Source organism: Cottoperca gobio, unplaced genomic scaffold, assembly GCF_900634415.1.
Source record: "Cottoperca gobio unplaced genomic scaffold, fCotGob3.1 fCotGob3_244arrow_ctg1, whole genome shotgun sequence".
NCBI lineage: Eukaryota > Metazoa > Chordata > Actinopteri > Perciformes > Bovichtidae > Cottoperca > Cottoperca gobio.
Window position 1 is genome coordinate 762 of NW_021166868.1, and position 14,026 is coordinate 14,787.

At 43.6% G+C, this 14,026-nt stretch overlaps 1 long non-coding RNA gene across 4 annotated transcripts; it reads right to left on the reverse strand.

The window, feature by feature from the left end:
* Positions 1-9,202: 9,202 nt before the first annotated feature.
* Positions 9,203-13,225, reverse strand: LOC115005047 (uncharacterized). 4 transcript variants are annotated; one of them, XR_003831910.1, is made up of 5 exons: positions 13,203-13,225; positions 9,763-9,828; positions 9,587-9,671; positions 9,412-9,497; positions 9,203-9,324 (listed from the first exon to the last, which is right to left on the reverse strand). It is a non-coding gene; the product is annotated as an uncharacterized LOC115005047 (long non-coding RNA). The 4 variants fall into 4 exon arrangements; XR_003831913.1 differs by lacking the exon at positions 13,203-13,225 and adding an exon at positions 12,054-12,073; XR_003831912.1 differs by lacking the exon at positions 13,203-13,225 and adding an exon at positions 11,417-11,437.
* Between the last annotated feature and the right edge of the window lie 801 nt (positions 13,226-14,026).

A 14,026-nucleotide genomic window follows, 5' to 3' on the forward strand; every position in this document is an offset into this window, starting at 1 on the left:
CAGTAAACACACAGAAGAAGAAAACAAGAACAATAACACAGAAAAGAGAACATGATGAGAGTCACAGTGAACGGGAGATAGATGGAGACGCAGCTGTACCTGCCAAACAAGTTAAAACTTTATGCAAGTAACAAATGGGAGGAGACCTTCCCTTATTTAATAAAAGCAGAGTCGGGCAAACTCGTGCTTTTTGTAAAGTGTGCCATTCAGATGTTAGCATCGCACACGGCAGAAAAAGCGTCCAAGCACAAGCATGCCAAGAGGCACAAACACACACTGTCAATGACTTCATGTGTGACAAGAACTATGTCGGAGGCAGAACAAGAGACCAGAGCTGAGGGACAGATGTTGATGCTTTGCGGCCAAAAATAACGTAGCCTTCAGCTTCTGCGTTGATTTCAATCGCAGTGTCGCGACATGTTTCCCGACTCTGCCATCGCAAGGAAGTCCTCGTCCATCATCAAATAAATTGATGATAATAACTAATAAATAAAATACATAAATCTTATAAACATGTCTGTACAAGTAATACATACTTTAAATAAACATGTATTTCCTGAATGTATATACCCGTTCCTTATGTGTTACATTTACATTATATGGGGGCTGGGTGGCTGAGAGCTGTTAAGGTATGGGCGGAGTCCGCCAGAAAATGTCCCTTATTTTGAAATTCCAATGTTGACAGGTATGCTGGAGGGGGCTCCAGTAGGGGACTCCGTAGTCTTTCTGGGAGACTTCAACGCACACGTGGGAAATGATGGAGACACCTGGAGAGGCGTGATTGGGAGGAAGGGCCTCCCTGATCTAAACCTGAACGTCGTATGTTGTCGCGGAGCTGTCAACTGATCACCATTTGGTGGAGAGTTGGATCAAGGGGTGGGGGAAGACTCTGGACAGACCTGGTAAACCCAAACGGGTAGTGCGAGTGAACTGGGAACGTCTGGAGGAAGCCCCTGTCCTGGAGATCTTCAACTTACACCTCCGGCGGAGCTTTTCAGACATTCGGCCGGTAGTCGAACCTCTGATTGAAGAGGAATAATGCGGATTCCGTCCTGGTCGTGCAACAACGGACCAACTCTTCACTCTCGCAAGGATCCTGGAGGGGGCCTGGGAGTACGCCCAGCCGGTCTACATGTGTTTTGTGGATCTGGAGAAGCGTATGACCGGGTCCCCCGGGTGATACTGTGGGAGGTGCTGCGGGAGTATGGGGTGAGGGGGTCACTTTTGAGGGCCATCCAATCCCTGTACGCCCAAAGCGAGAGTTGTGTCCGGATACTCGGCAGTAAGTTGGACTCGTTCCCAGTGAATGTTGGCCTCCGCCAGGGCTGCGCTTTATCACCAATCCTGTTCGTGATTTTCACGGATAGGATATCGAGGCGTAGTCGTGGAGGAGAGGGGTTGCAGTTCGGTGACCTGAGGATCTCATTGCTGCTCTTTGCAGATGATGTGGTCCTTATGGCATCATCGGTCTGTGACCTTCAGCAGTCACTGGATCGGTGAACCATTGTCGATTTGAGTCCCTATATCTATATTTTAGTACACATGTGAGCAGGATTGTTGCTGAAATAGCCAGGTGAAGTTTGCAGCAGATTTCAAGTCATCAGGTAGAAAAAGCTGCAGATTTATGATGTTCTAGACTCCTGTGAAATTAATCTAACTCTAAATCGCTACGTGTTTAGTACATTTGTGGACAAAATTAGTCAATAAATAAAAAGTAAATATTATAATTGCCTCCTGAGGCTGCAGCTCTGTACCCTCTGGATGTATTTGAACATTTAAACACAAGCTTTACATAATGAAAGTCAATAAAGTCAGCAAAACTTCAAATCTTGTTTTTACTTAAAATGCGGCGATGATGAAGTTGCTTTTTGTCCAAGTGTTGTAAAGACACTACGTGGATTTCATGACATTTCAATACAGTTATATTACGTATTACACCTTTAAACCCATATATATATACAAAAAAAATATATATATATATACAAAATATATATATTTTATATATATATTTTATATATAAATATTATATATATTAAAATATATACATATTTATTGTTTTTATATATATAATATACAGTATAATGTGAGTGTTAAAGAGACGGCAGAGTTTGGACACCCGGGGGCAGTGACGCTCTGAGCTTTTCATCACAGATGATTACTTGGAAAGTAATTATATTCAGTGTGTTTGCTTTATGAGAGTACTGTACTACTATTATTAGTGAAATTAATAACAATAATATTAATAATACTAATACTACTACTTATAATAATAACTAATAATAATTGTAACTTTTGACATCTATTTTTATTTGCTTTACACCTTTTTATGGTGATTATTCATCTATTAAGCATTTTGCGTCTTTTGGCAGTAACTCTGTCGTAGTGTGCTCTGACTCAGATTAAAGTTCTCTTCAGGACAGAGAGGAATTTAATGAGTGCCTGATGATGCTGCTCTCTGATTGGCTGACAGCAGCACTGCCTCGAACTCAAACCAGGTGAACCTGCCGTGGCGGCTCTCCGGTTCAAACTCCACACGCTGACACCTGATTGGACGGACTGTCGTCACACTCCAGAGAGGAGAGCCAATCGGCACGCAGCTGAAGTTACATGTTTATAATGTGCAGCGGGTCACACTTCCTGTTTGCAGCCTGCGGCTCTGAACTGATGTCAAGTCAGGACTCATCTATGGATGTGTGTCAGCGCTCACTTATTTCCATTTCCTGCAACTTTATACTTCTACTGCAAAGTAACTCAAATGAGCTCCACCTTTAAAAGCTACAACCATGGGGGGGGGGTGATGAGACAATGGGCCCCTGGGCACAGACATGTAGGAGGCCCCCCCACCCCGTCTACAGGAACAACGCACCCAAACTCAAAGAGTCTAATTAGTTGTTTGTGGTAGTTTTACGTTTCCTTGTGGTGGTTTTGCAGCTATTTCTGGTCGTTTTACATTTATTTGTTGTCATTTCACGTCTATTTTTAAGTTGCTTTGCATCAATTTTTTGTAATTTTAAGTGTTTTTTGGTTGTTTGTCTATTTTTTTTAATTGTTTTGCACCTACTTGTCAAGTTGTTGTTTTGCGTCGCCCTTTAGTTGTTATTGTGAAGTTTTTGCATCTATTTTTAGTCATTTTTGCACCTATTTTTTATTTGTCTTGCATCTTACTTTATATCAATAAGCAGGAGGAAAACTCAGTTAATGGTCTATAGTTGTAGATTATGGTCCTGCAGAATAAGGCATTAATAAGGGATTTATAATGACTAATAAAGAGCTAATATGCCACTAATATGATTGTTAATAAGTAACTGGTTCAGGTTTAATACGTGTACATTAACACTGACACAGGCACGAAGAACCTCGTAAACCGCGTCTCCCCCCTCCATCCTGCAGCAATGGACCATCCCATGAGCTCTGGTCTTCTGGTTTGGGAGGAACCATGTGAGAGCTGCAGGGAGACGCTGTTGTCCGCTCCCAACCTCCTGCTGACGTGAGACTGCAGCGGACTGAGACTTTAAAACCATGAGACTTGACCGTGAGAGCACTGGGGCCGGGGGGCTTCAAGCTGCTGCTTTTTTGATTTTAGTCATTAAACATCAACATAATTAGATCTTTGAATAAAAACACAAAATATGTGCATAATATTATGGCAACCATTTCAAATTCACAGCAAAAATATTATCAATATTTAATGTGTCTTTAAAGTGTTTTATTTTTAATATTCATATTTTTTGTTGGACTTCTGTGCTAGTCATGGAATGGCCATAACAAACACCATGTTCGAACATAAGGATGCGCATAAGTGCACGTGGTACCAGAGCACCCTAGGCCAAAGTCAATGATCGATTTTGTGATCGTATCATCTGATCGAGGCCGCATGTTTTGGACCTCGGGTGAAGAGAGGGGCGGAGCTGTCGACTGATCACCATCTGGTGGTGAGTTGTATCAGAGGTGGGGGGAAGACTCTGGACAGACCTGGTAAGCCCAAACGGTAGTGCGGGTGACTGGGAACGTCTGGAGGCGACCCTGTCCTGGGGATCTTTAACTCACACCTCCGGCGGAGCTTTTCAGACATCCCTGTGGAGGTTGGGGGCATTGAACCTGAGTGGGCAATGTTCAAACCTCTATTTCTGAAGCTGCGGTGAGGAGCTGTGGTCTCACGTCTTAGGTGCCTCAAGGGGCGGTAACCCTCGACACCGTGGTGGACCCCAGGTGGTCAGGGAAGCCGTTCGACTGAAGAAGGAGTCCTTCCGGGTTATGTTTATCCAGGAGGACTCTGGAAAACAGGTTGCAGGATACCAACGGACTCAAAGGGCGGCATCCTCTGCGATGTTATAGGCAAATCAGCGGGTGTGGGAGAAGTTCGGAGAAGCTATGGAGAAGGAACTTTGGGTCGTCACCAAGGTGCTTCTGGAAAACCGTCCGGAACCTCAGGAGGGGGAAGCGGGGAACCATCCAAGCTGTTACCAGCAAGGGGTGGGACCCCTGCTGACTTCGACTGGAGAAGGTTCGGCCGCTGGAAGGAGCACTTTGAGGAACTCCTGAATCCGACTAACACGCCCTCTATGGTAGAGGCAGAGCTGGAAGCTGATGGGGGATCATCGTCAATTTCCCTGATGGAAGTCACTGAGGTAGTCAAACAACTCCACAGTGGCAAAATGGGTTGATGAGATCCGTCCAGAAATGCTGAAGGCTTTGGGTGTTGAGGGGCTGTCTTGGTTGACACGCCTCGTCAACATTGCGTGGAAGTCTGGGACAGTGCCTAGGGGTTGGCAGACCGGGGTGGTGGTTCCCTATTTAAAAAGGGGGACCAGAGAGTGTGTGCCAACTACAGGGGTATCACACTTCTCAGCCTCCCCGGGTAAAGTCTACTCGGCCGATAGTCGAACCTCTGATTGAAGAGGAACAATGCGGATTCCGTCCTGGTCGTGGAACAACAGACCAACTGCTTTTTCATAATAAAATATAATGTATACATTTTAATATTAACCACTGTTTTATAATTACAAATCAAGTACAAATAATAAAAACCAGAAAAAATATAAATGTATGAATATTTTCATAAAATATTTTAAGGATAAATTATATTGTTTGTAAACGGTATATTGTATCATTTTATTTCTATGATTAATAAAATATCTATGATATGATAATAATACAAATTAAAATACAATATGAAAAAATACAAGACTTGATATAAATACTTGAGAAAGAAATCTAAAGAAATTCATTTAGAAAAATATTTGAAATGATAAAATATTATACATATGAAATAACAAAAAACATTTTATAACTTAAAAAATATAATTTTAAATGTTATTAAAAAAATAACAAGAATATAAAAATCTAAATAAAACAATATATTCTTTAAATAGTAATTATTTTAATGCAATCTTCTACCATAAGTCACCTTTGCTTCTTTTATTTGTTGTGATTGTTGTGTTTTTGGTTCCAAAAGCACTAAAAACAGAATCTGAAATCACCTGAAGACTGAACTAACAAAAAAATAAAACTCTAAAAAAAATAAACAGAAAATCTCCATAAAAATGTGATTTATCTTCTAAACTGTTTCCTCGATTCACATGTAAACAACATCAGGAGTTCATCTCCTGCAGCTTACCTGTATCAGTAACGTGTGTGTGTGAGTGTGTGTGTGTGTGTGTGTGTGTGTGTGTTGTGTGTGTGTGGTGTTGTGTGCGTGCGTGCGTGCGTGTGTGTGTGTAAAACATTCCTTGTGGGGACTTCCTCTCTAGTTGTTGGGCCCTGCAGGCTGCAGCTGACAAGACTGAACACAGATCAGCTCCTCATCAGGCTGCGTCATGTTCAGACAGACAGACAGACAGACAGACAGACAGACAGACACAGACAGACAGACAGACACAGAGAAAGACAAACAGACAGACAGAGAGAGACCATTACATTATATTATATATATATATTATAACAAAAAATTATATTGATATTAAATCATAAAATAAGGATAACAATTGTATTCTTTAAAAATATATATATAAATAATGAATAATTTAATATGAATACTGTTTTGGTGGAAGAAGTATTCAGGTCTGAAAATTAAAAGCAAACAAAACCCCAGAGTAAGAATCTACATTATTCTGACCACAACTAATACCGCAGGTGGAAGAAGCACTAACAATCCTTTACATGATATATATAATAATCATAATTATTATTTAATCTTAATAATAGTAATGATGATAGTCGTAGTAACAATAACATATAATATAATATAATAACCAATGAACACTGGACAATCCTGGGATTACAGTCCCTACTAATACTTCTACTATCACTAGTAGAGTGGTGGAAGAAGTACTCACATAGTTTACTAAAGTAAAAGTAACAATACCACAGTGTAAATAAGTCCTGCATTATTCAGCCTGGGGTCCGATAGTGGAACTGTAGTGCGAAGTAAGGAAGTCACGATATCAGAAATGTAGTATTCAATACCAAGAACGGTGAAATTCCACAATTCTCGAAACCTTTACTGTTTACAGACTGATTTTAATGAGGAAGTGAAACAGCTTATAATCCCTGATATCTGTTTTATATTGCTGTGAAAACATCTCCATCAAAATGTTTTCTCCAAGAAATACATTTTATAAGACTACATTTGAACACGTCATGAATAAATTATAATTTACCTTCACCCAATACTCACTTTTACTGAATAGAGCATGAACGCACCACAATACAACTCTATGGAACCTGTCTGCTACGGGCTGCTAACAGCTAACGTCAGCTAGCAGCTTTCAACACTGATTTGTTGTTCACAATGTAACATCATCAGGGAGAAAATAGGATGCGTCCGCTGGATATGAAATAGTTAGTTTACTGTGTTCAACACATTTTCTATCGTTCACAGGACGGTACCACCGGGCACTACGCTACCGGCTGTACTGCAGAACAACGAGTCTTGTGACATCCCAAGTTTCTAACCTAAACTTCCTGTAACATCAAGGAAAATGTAACTTTAATGAACCAAACACAACCCCAAGTTGGGAGCCTGAAAGCGTTTCAGGAGGGAGAGAGAAGCGGCCATCTTGGGATTCACTCAGTTTGTATAGACACCCTGCAGGTGAAAGCAGTCCCTCCATGAGGGGGGTGGGGGGGGGGGGGGTCGGGCCGTCAGGTAATGTGATATAATGTGACGCAACTATTCGAGTTGCGTCACATTATAGTGATATAATAGGGATATAGTGATAACTTTTTATATAACACATATTCATATCAATATTTAGCTCACCTGTCGTTTGTAATATGGGATTAAGTAGCGATACAATAATACTTGTAACAGTAAACAAGCGACAGTACTACTGTTAAGCTACTACAGTAGCCTGAAGTAGGCTTGTATTAAGTAGTGATACAATAATACTTGCAACAGTAAACAATAAATGTATTTAAAGTATCAAAAAGTATCTCGTGCAAAATGTATCGAGTAATCAAACTGATGCTCTCGTGTGTATCATGTTTTATAAACTCATGTAAAATCTTAATCTGAAGTAACTAGTTACTGTATCTGTGAAACAAATGAATGTAGTGAAGTCAAAAGTACAATATAGAAATGCTAATACTCAAATAAAGTACCTAGAATATGTACCTGGTTGGCACCAATAATACTGCCAGTGTGGAAAAAGTACTTAGTTGTACTTCAATGAAAAGTAGTAATACAACAATTAAAAAAACCTCAACTCTAAGTTAGAATCCTGTATTTAAAAGTAAAAGTACAGAAGTATTATGAGCAGAAATGTACTTAACGTATCAAAAGCAATAGTACTTTGTTTAAGTACACATGTTGCATTTATCGTATATTTAAAATGATGCATTAATGTGTAAACGTGATACATTTACAACTGTGAAACAAATGTAGTGAAGTAAAAAGTACTAATACTCAAGAACTTAAAATGTGTACTTTACTTATTACGTATACTACTAGTGGTGGAAGAAGTACTGAGATGTACTTCAGTAAAAGTACAGAAGTATTATCAGTAAAATGTACTTTAAGAAGTAAAAGTACTCGATGCATTTAACATATTTCTATATTGATGCATTAATGTGCAGTTTGATATTAATTGAATCTTTATCTGAAGAGTTTCTGTAAAATGAATAAACTATAATGTAGAACGAGTCCTAAAGTAGAGAATGATATTAAAGTATGATCAGCAACATGTACTTATAACATCTAAACATTCTGCAGCAGGGTTTTATTATATTAATTATTATCAGATGTGAATATCTGCAAAATTGTAATATTTTTCTGACCTTTATAGCAACAAAGTAATGTTTCCTAAAGACTCCTGAAGTCCTGCAGAAGATAAACCTTCTGGACATTTACAAGAAAGAAGTTCTTCTTCTCTCGATTGAGCCGTGAATAAAACATGTGCAATACAAGCCCTGAAATCTGGTGGAGTTAAAGTATAAGTTACCAATGAAATGGAAATACACAAATACATGTACGTCAGGAGTATTTGAGCGCAGGACTGGTTCACCTTCACCCGAACGTCTTCGTCACTGAGGAAAAAACAAGCAGAGATACAAAGTACAACTCACAAAATAAAAGTCCGGTTTATTGTCAAAACAACAAACTTCGCACATACATCAAAACAGGCCGTCATATAAAACAAAAGAAAAGAAAAGAGGCTCTTTCCTTCGGCCTTACCCCCCCCATACAAACAAACTAGTATGGTACAGCTAAAGTACATACATTAAATTTACTGGAATGCTCTGAGTTCAACGGCTTTAAGGTCGTCTGTCATGGTTGTAACTGGTTTTTCTAGTATCTGTTGAGATATCGTAACATGGTCAACCAAGTAAAATCTTTCGTTAAAGAAGCACCGATTTGGTCTGACGAGATCGCTGCTGAGAGAAACTGCCCCCCCTCCGAACAATATGTACAAAAATATAAAATGTAAATAAAAATACAAACAAATTCTCCTTTCGTGTTGTTGTTGTTGTTGAGCCGGATTTCTGCATCGATGTGGTGGGGGTGGGGGGGTTCCTCTAGAAAATTTGCAGTTTTGCGGGGAGATTTGAGTGTGTGTGAGAGTGAGGGTGTGTGAGTGTTGTGTGGTGTGTGTGTGTGTGGTGTGTGTTGTGTGTGTGGTAGATGTTTGTGAAACTCTACTTGCTAATGACCATGTTGGATTTTTTTTCTTTATTATTATTTTTTTCTCCTTTTAAAATCAGCCTCCCGCCCCCCCCCAGGTGACATATAAAAACAGTCAGAGGTGAAGAAACCAGGAAGTGGCGTGGGGGGGAAACGCATCAATCGTCGTCGTCGGTTTTCTGCTTCTTGGTTTCGACGTCGTCCTGCAGGAAGAGAAGAAGAAGGTTAAGAAACAAAGATCCTGACGGGTCGGGTTCTTGGCGCTGAAGGTCAGGAGTCGCCGCCCTCACCTCGTCGTCGTCGTCGTCATCCTCAGCTGCCCGTTTTGTGCCGCCCTCAATTTCATCATCATCGTCCTCCTCGTCTTCCTCGTCACCTGCAAGTAGAAGAAGAATTTGTTTTTTTCAAAGTTTTAGGAAATGCTACATTAAAACACGAAAGAATAAAAAACCCTTCTAGTTATACCTTCTACATCGTCTTCCTCGTCCTCCTCGTCAACCTCATCATCATCTTCATCATCTACCTCAGGCTCGCCGTTCTCCTCATTCTCCTGGAAACGCCAAAAAGAGAAAGAAAAGTTGAAAGTGACTTTCTGAAGCGGGCTTTGGACGTTGTGAGGAGAGCAGGAGCAGCGATGATACCTTTCCGTTGGTGGCGGCATCTTTGCCGTTCTCCTTCTCCTCCAGCAGCTTCTTCTCCTTCAGGTCCTGGTGGAAACAAGGACGACACATTTAAAAACAGAAAAGATCAAAGATCACACTCAACAGTTTGAACTCTTCAAACGTCTCCGTGCTGCTACCTGCCCTTCCACCTAATGGCCTAGTTAGGCGAGCCCCGGTGCTTGCTGGGAGCTGCACATTTCTCTCCCTGTCAGAATGAAGCCATCCTATTTAAACTCCATATCGGTCTCTGCAGATCCTCCCCCATCCTCCTCCCACTCCATCCACTCTAATGTGTTGTAATCTGATACTTTGATGTGGCCCCAGGGGCGCTCTGGGTATTGTAGTCTTCTGTGTGCTGCTGTCGCCACCATATGTCACGAGACACGCCCGGGAGAGGCACTGCAAAACCCAGGATGCACCGCTCTATTTAAAACAACACAGGAGGGCGCAAGAGCAAAGGGTGGGGGGTGGGGGTGTGTGATGGAGGAGGAGGCGGCGCGGCGAGCGCGGTGCACGCTGCTGGCCGCTTGTTGTAACGGAGGCTGGAGGACAATAGAAGACGACACATGGCAGGCGAGAAAAGCGTCCAGAAAAGCGAAAATAAAGCAGCACGGCGGGACCGGTACCGGCACACACACCGTCAAAAACACCTTCAGGGGTTTTGCGCCCTACTTAGACCGGAAAACCGCCCCGCCGAGCCTATTAATAGCGCTCGGTTTCCTCGTTTTTGTCGACATCGTCCGTTCACAGCCTATTATCCCGTGCACGCACACAACCCAACACATACACACTGTTCATTATTGCTTCACATAATCTTATTGCTTAAAATCCATTAAGCTGTTAGGAGCATCGCTGGCTCCTCGGCAGGAGACACATGAGGCTGACTTGAGCTCCGCTCACTCACCGACTGTGCGTAAAAAGGCGCTTGTGCGTAAAAATCCTCCACAACTATAAATAGTGTCTGAACAGGCACCCCGGATTATCAGCTTAATACCAGGCCCCAACTTTCCCTCTCCACCTTCCTCCATATGTTCACTCGTTATAAATCACTCAGAATTATTCAGCTCTCCGCGCTCTTATTATTATTAAGGCTGGAGCCTGTTCTCCCCGGCTGCTGCCGCGGGGACCCGACTGCCCCCGCGGGGGCAATTAAGTTTTACCCAATGTGACCCAAAGTCCAACTGGACGGAAATTAACATTTAAAAAAACCACCAGAGACGGTCAGATAGAAGGAGACTGAGCACAAAGAGGGGAAAAGCAGCTCCGTCACATCACACCTCCACAGCCCGGCCACTAACACACACCACACACACACACACACACAACACAACCGAAGTGGGCTTGCATTACAGAAAAAGGAAGAAAAAACTTTCCCCCTGAGACATAAACGCGCTCTGCAAACATGCTCGAAACATACTGAAGAAGAAGCGGAAGCCGCGGCTCACTGCGTGGATCGTTACTCTCCGGTTAACGGAGGCTGGATCAGCAGCAGCCAACCTTCCGGAGTCGGTAAACAAACCGGGCCAGACGGTGCAGGCATGCCCGCCGGTGCCTTTCAAAAACAAACAAATAACAATCTAAAAGGCTGGAAGTGAAAGAGCCCCGAAAGTTGACATTGGTGTGAATTACGCACCGCCTGCCTCTCCGTCCTCCATTCAAACGGACCAACTTCACACTCCAACCCAGCTGGAGAGCCTCCGCTGCTCAGCTCCTCATCACTCCGTTCATACAACCCGGAACATTAGCGCGTCTCTTACACTCTTCGCATTAATTGGCGTTAAGCAGCCTGCAAGAAGTGGAATAAATAGGCGCGTCAGTTCAGCGACACGAGCGGCGGATAAAGAGCCGTGAAGCGGGGGGGACAGCGCGGCTCGGGTTTGTGCTGCTTCGGTCCGGATGTGCGAGGAGAACCGAGCCGCTTGTATAAACAAAGAACCCGCGCGGACTGTTACTCTCCGGACAATGAGACGCTGTTAAACGCAGCCCGTTTCCATGATGCGGTGCCGAGACCCCCCCGCTTCAAATCTGGGACATTTTCCATCAAGTGTTTAGAGAAAAAGACGTGAACACCGGCTTTTCTCCTTCTCGTTATGCCCCCCCCCCCCACCCCCACCCGGTTGTGTCCCACAGGCTCCGACTTCTCCGAGTCCAAATGAGCGCGAAGCGACGGCGAAAGATTAAAAATAAATATGTAGGTTACAGGCTGGAAAAGCTTTATTCTCGCTGATGGGGAGTGAGAAGCGGCTCCGGTGGAGGTGTGAGCGGCTTACCTTGGCAGAGAGTATCCGAGCCGGGAGTCAACTTTTGTGTCTGCCATTGTTTTAGTTGAATAAATAAAGGACGGCTGAAATGAAAGGTTGAATAAAGTAAATCCCTCTCCTCGGTTAGTGGATCAATCAAGTGTTATATTGTGCCAGTGGCCAATGCTGCTGACGGCCGAGCCTTTAATATAGGCTGGTGGCGGCGCCCAGAGGAGGTCGGCGGCAGCTGATTGGCTGTTGGCGCCACAGAGGTGTTCTCTTCGCGCGTTGGAGTGGAACAATGGATAGAATTTCTAAACCGGAGGCCACGCCCCCCTCCTGTCCGCCGCCTGCGCCCCCCCTCCTGTCCGCCGCTGCGCCGTCCTTTCCCCACTAGAAACAATAACCACAGCGATGAAACGGACAAAACGGAGCAAATCTTTCACGTTACTTCTTTTCTCCGCTGCGTTCGAGTTTTAAACCGAATTACGCACTAAACATATCGAACAGGCAGCGCGTCGGTTGACGTATGTGTCACGATTTGATTGATTGATGTTCATCTGGTCGAGTCGAGCGGCGACTACGGACCGCTTCTCCCCCCACCCCGAGGCGAACATGGAGGCAAAGTCTTCTTTCAGGGGGGAATGTGGAGGACACGGACAGTGTTGGTGGATTCACGCTTTTAAAAACGTACTGTCGCCTTTGGAACACCATCAATCAGATCAAAGGCGTAAAGAATGTAAATGTGGAGCACCGCCGCCATGTCTCCTCGCCCCTCCCTCCATGACGCCCATGTTCACTCTCATCTCTATGTGCGCACTTGACGCTCTTGGGCTTTTTTTTTTTTTTTTACATAACAACCCATACATTCGTGCGCCAAGGTCGATGCACGAATACACACATATCATCTCCGTGAATATACAGAGCGCACTGTGAGTGTGGTGCAGTGTGGACAGGCTGGTGCGGGAACAGGCCTGGTGCGGGACAGTGCTGGCCTCATCTCCTCCATCTCCCCCATTGTTAGAGGAGCCCACGAGAAATGCCCCGTCGTGGGAGGAGGGAGAGAAAAAAGCAGTGCGACATAACAGACATGCGATGAGACAAGTGCGAAAAAATAATTCTGTGCTCATGACACGCATTCTTATGAAACACAAGGGCAAAACACGGATTTTTCCTTACCGAGTTTTGTACACATGGCTTTTACAAGCAGAACATGAGAAGGACACAAAGCGGCAAAAAGGCAGCCGCCATTGCTCGCTCAGGATGGGGGGGATGGAGAGCAGAGTGCGGTCCGGTAACAGGCAGCCCACATTCACATTCTGCTCTGGTGACGCCACTCGGCCGCGGAGGACGACTCCGATTGGTCGGCTAAGTGGAATGAACGCGGTTTGGGGCGCACAGTGAGCGCCGATTGGCTGCCGCTGACGTCCGTCAATTCAAACTGGGCTTCCGTCGGCGCGCTGTAAACTGCGGTTCCGGATTTTGGATCTGGACCGTATGGGAGCGTCAGTGTAGAGTTTCACTTCAGGATTTCACATGTTACCTTTTCCCATTTGCTGCCTCTTACCGCCATGATCTCTGAGAGCCTTCACTCACTATGGTGAGACTGTTTGGAAAAGCCGAGCTCTTCATGTCTCATTAAGATGTATTATAAAATAATTAACCATGTATCTGTGAGAGCAGAGTAAGTCATCCTTCATCAGAACCAAACTCTGCCTCCCTCTTACCGTGTTTTGAGTGTGTGATACATTCACACACAAATTAACACGTTTATTTTAAATTGCCGACATGCGGATTAAAATGTCATGACTTGTAATGTGTGGTGCTGCAAACCAGGAGACATGAAAGAAATTCTGAAGGTTTGACTTTTTAATTGGAGTTGGTCTTCTAAGGCCGTTCACTCAACCCGTCTCCTCCCAGGTAGCCAAAGAAACGTTTTCCACTGCAGAACTGTAAAATATTCTGGGTTCTACTTTTGTTTCCACTGTTCAAAGGCCGCTTTG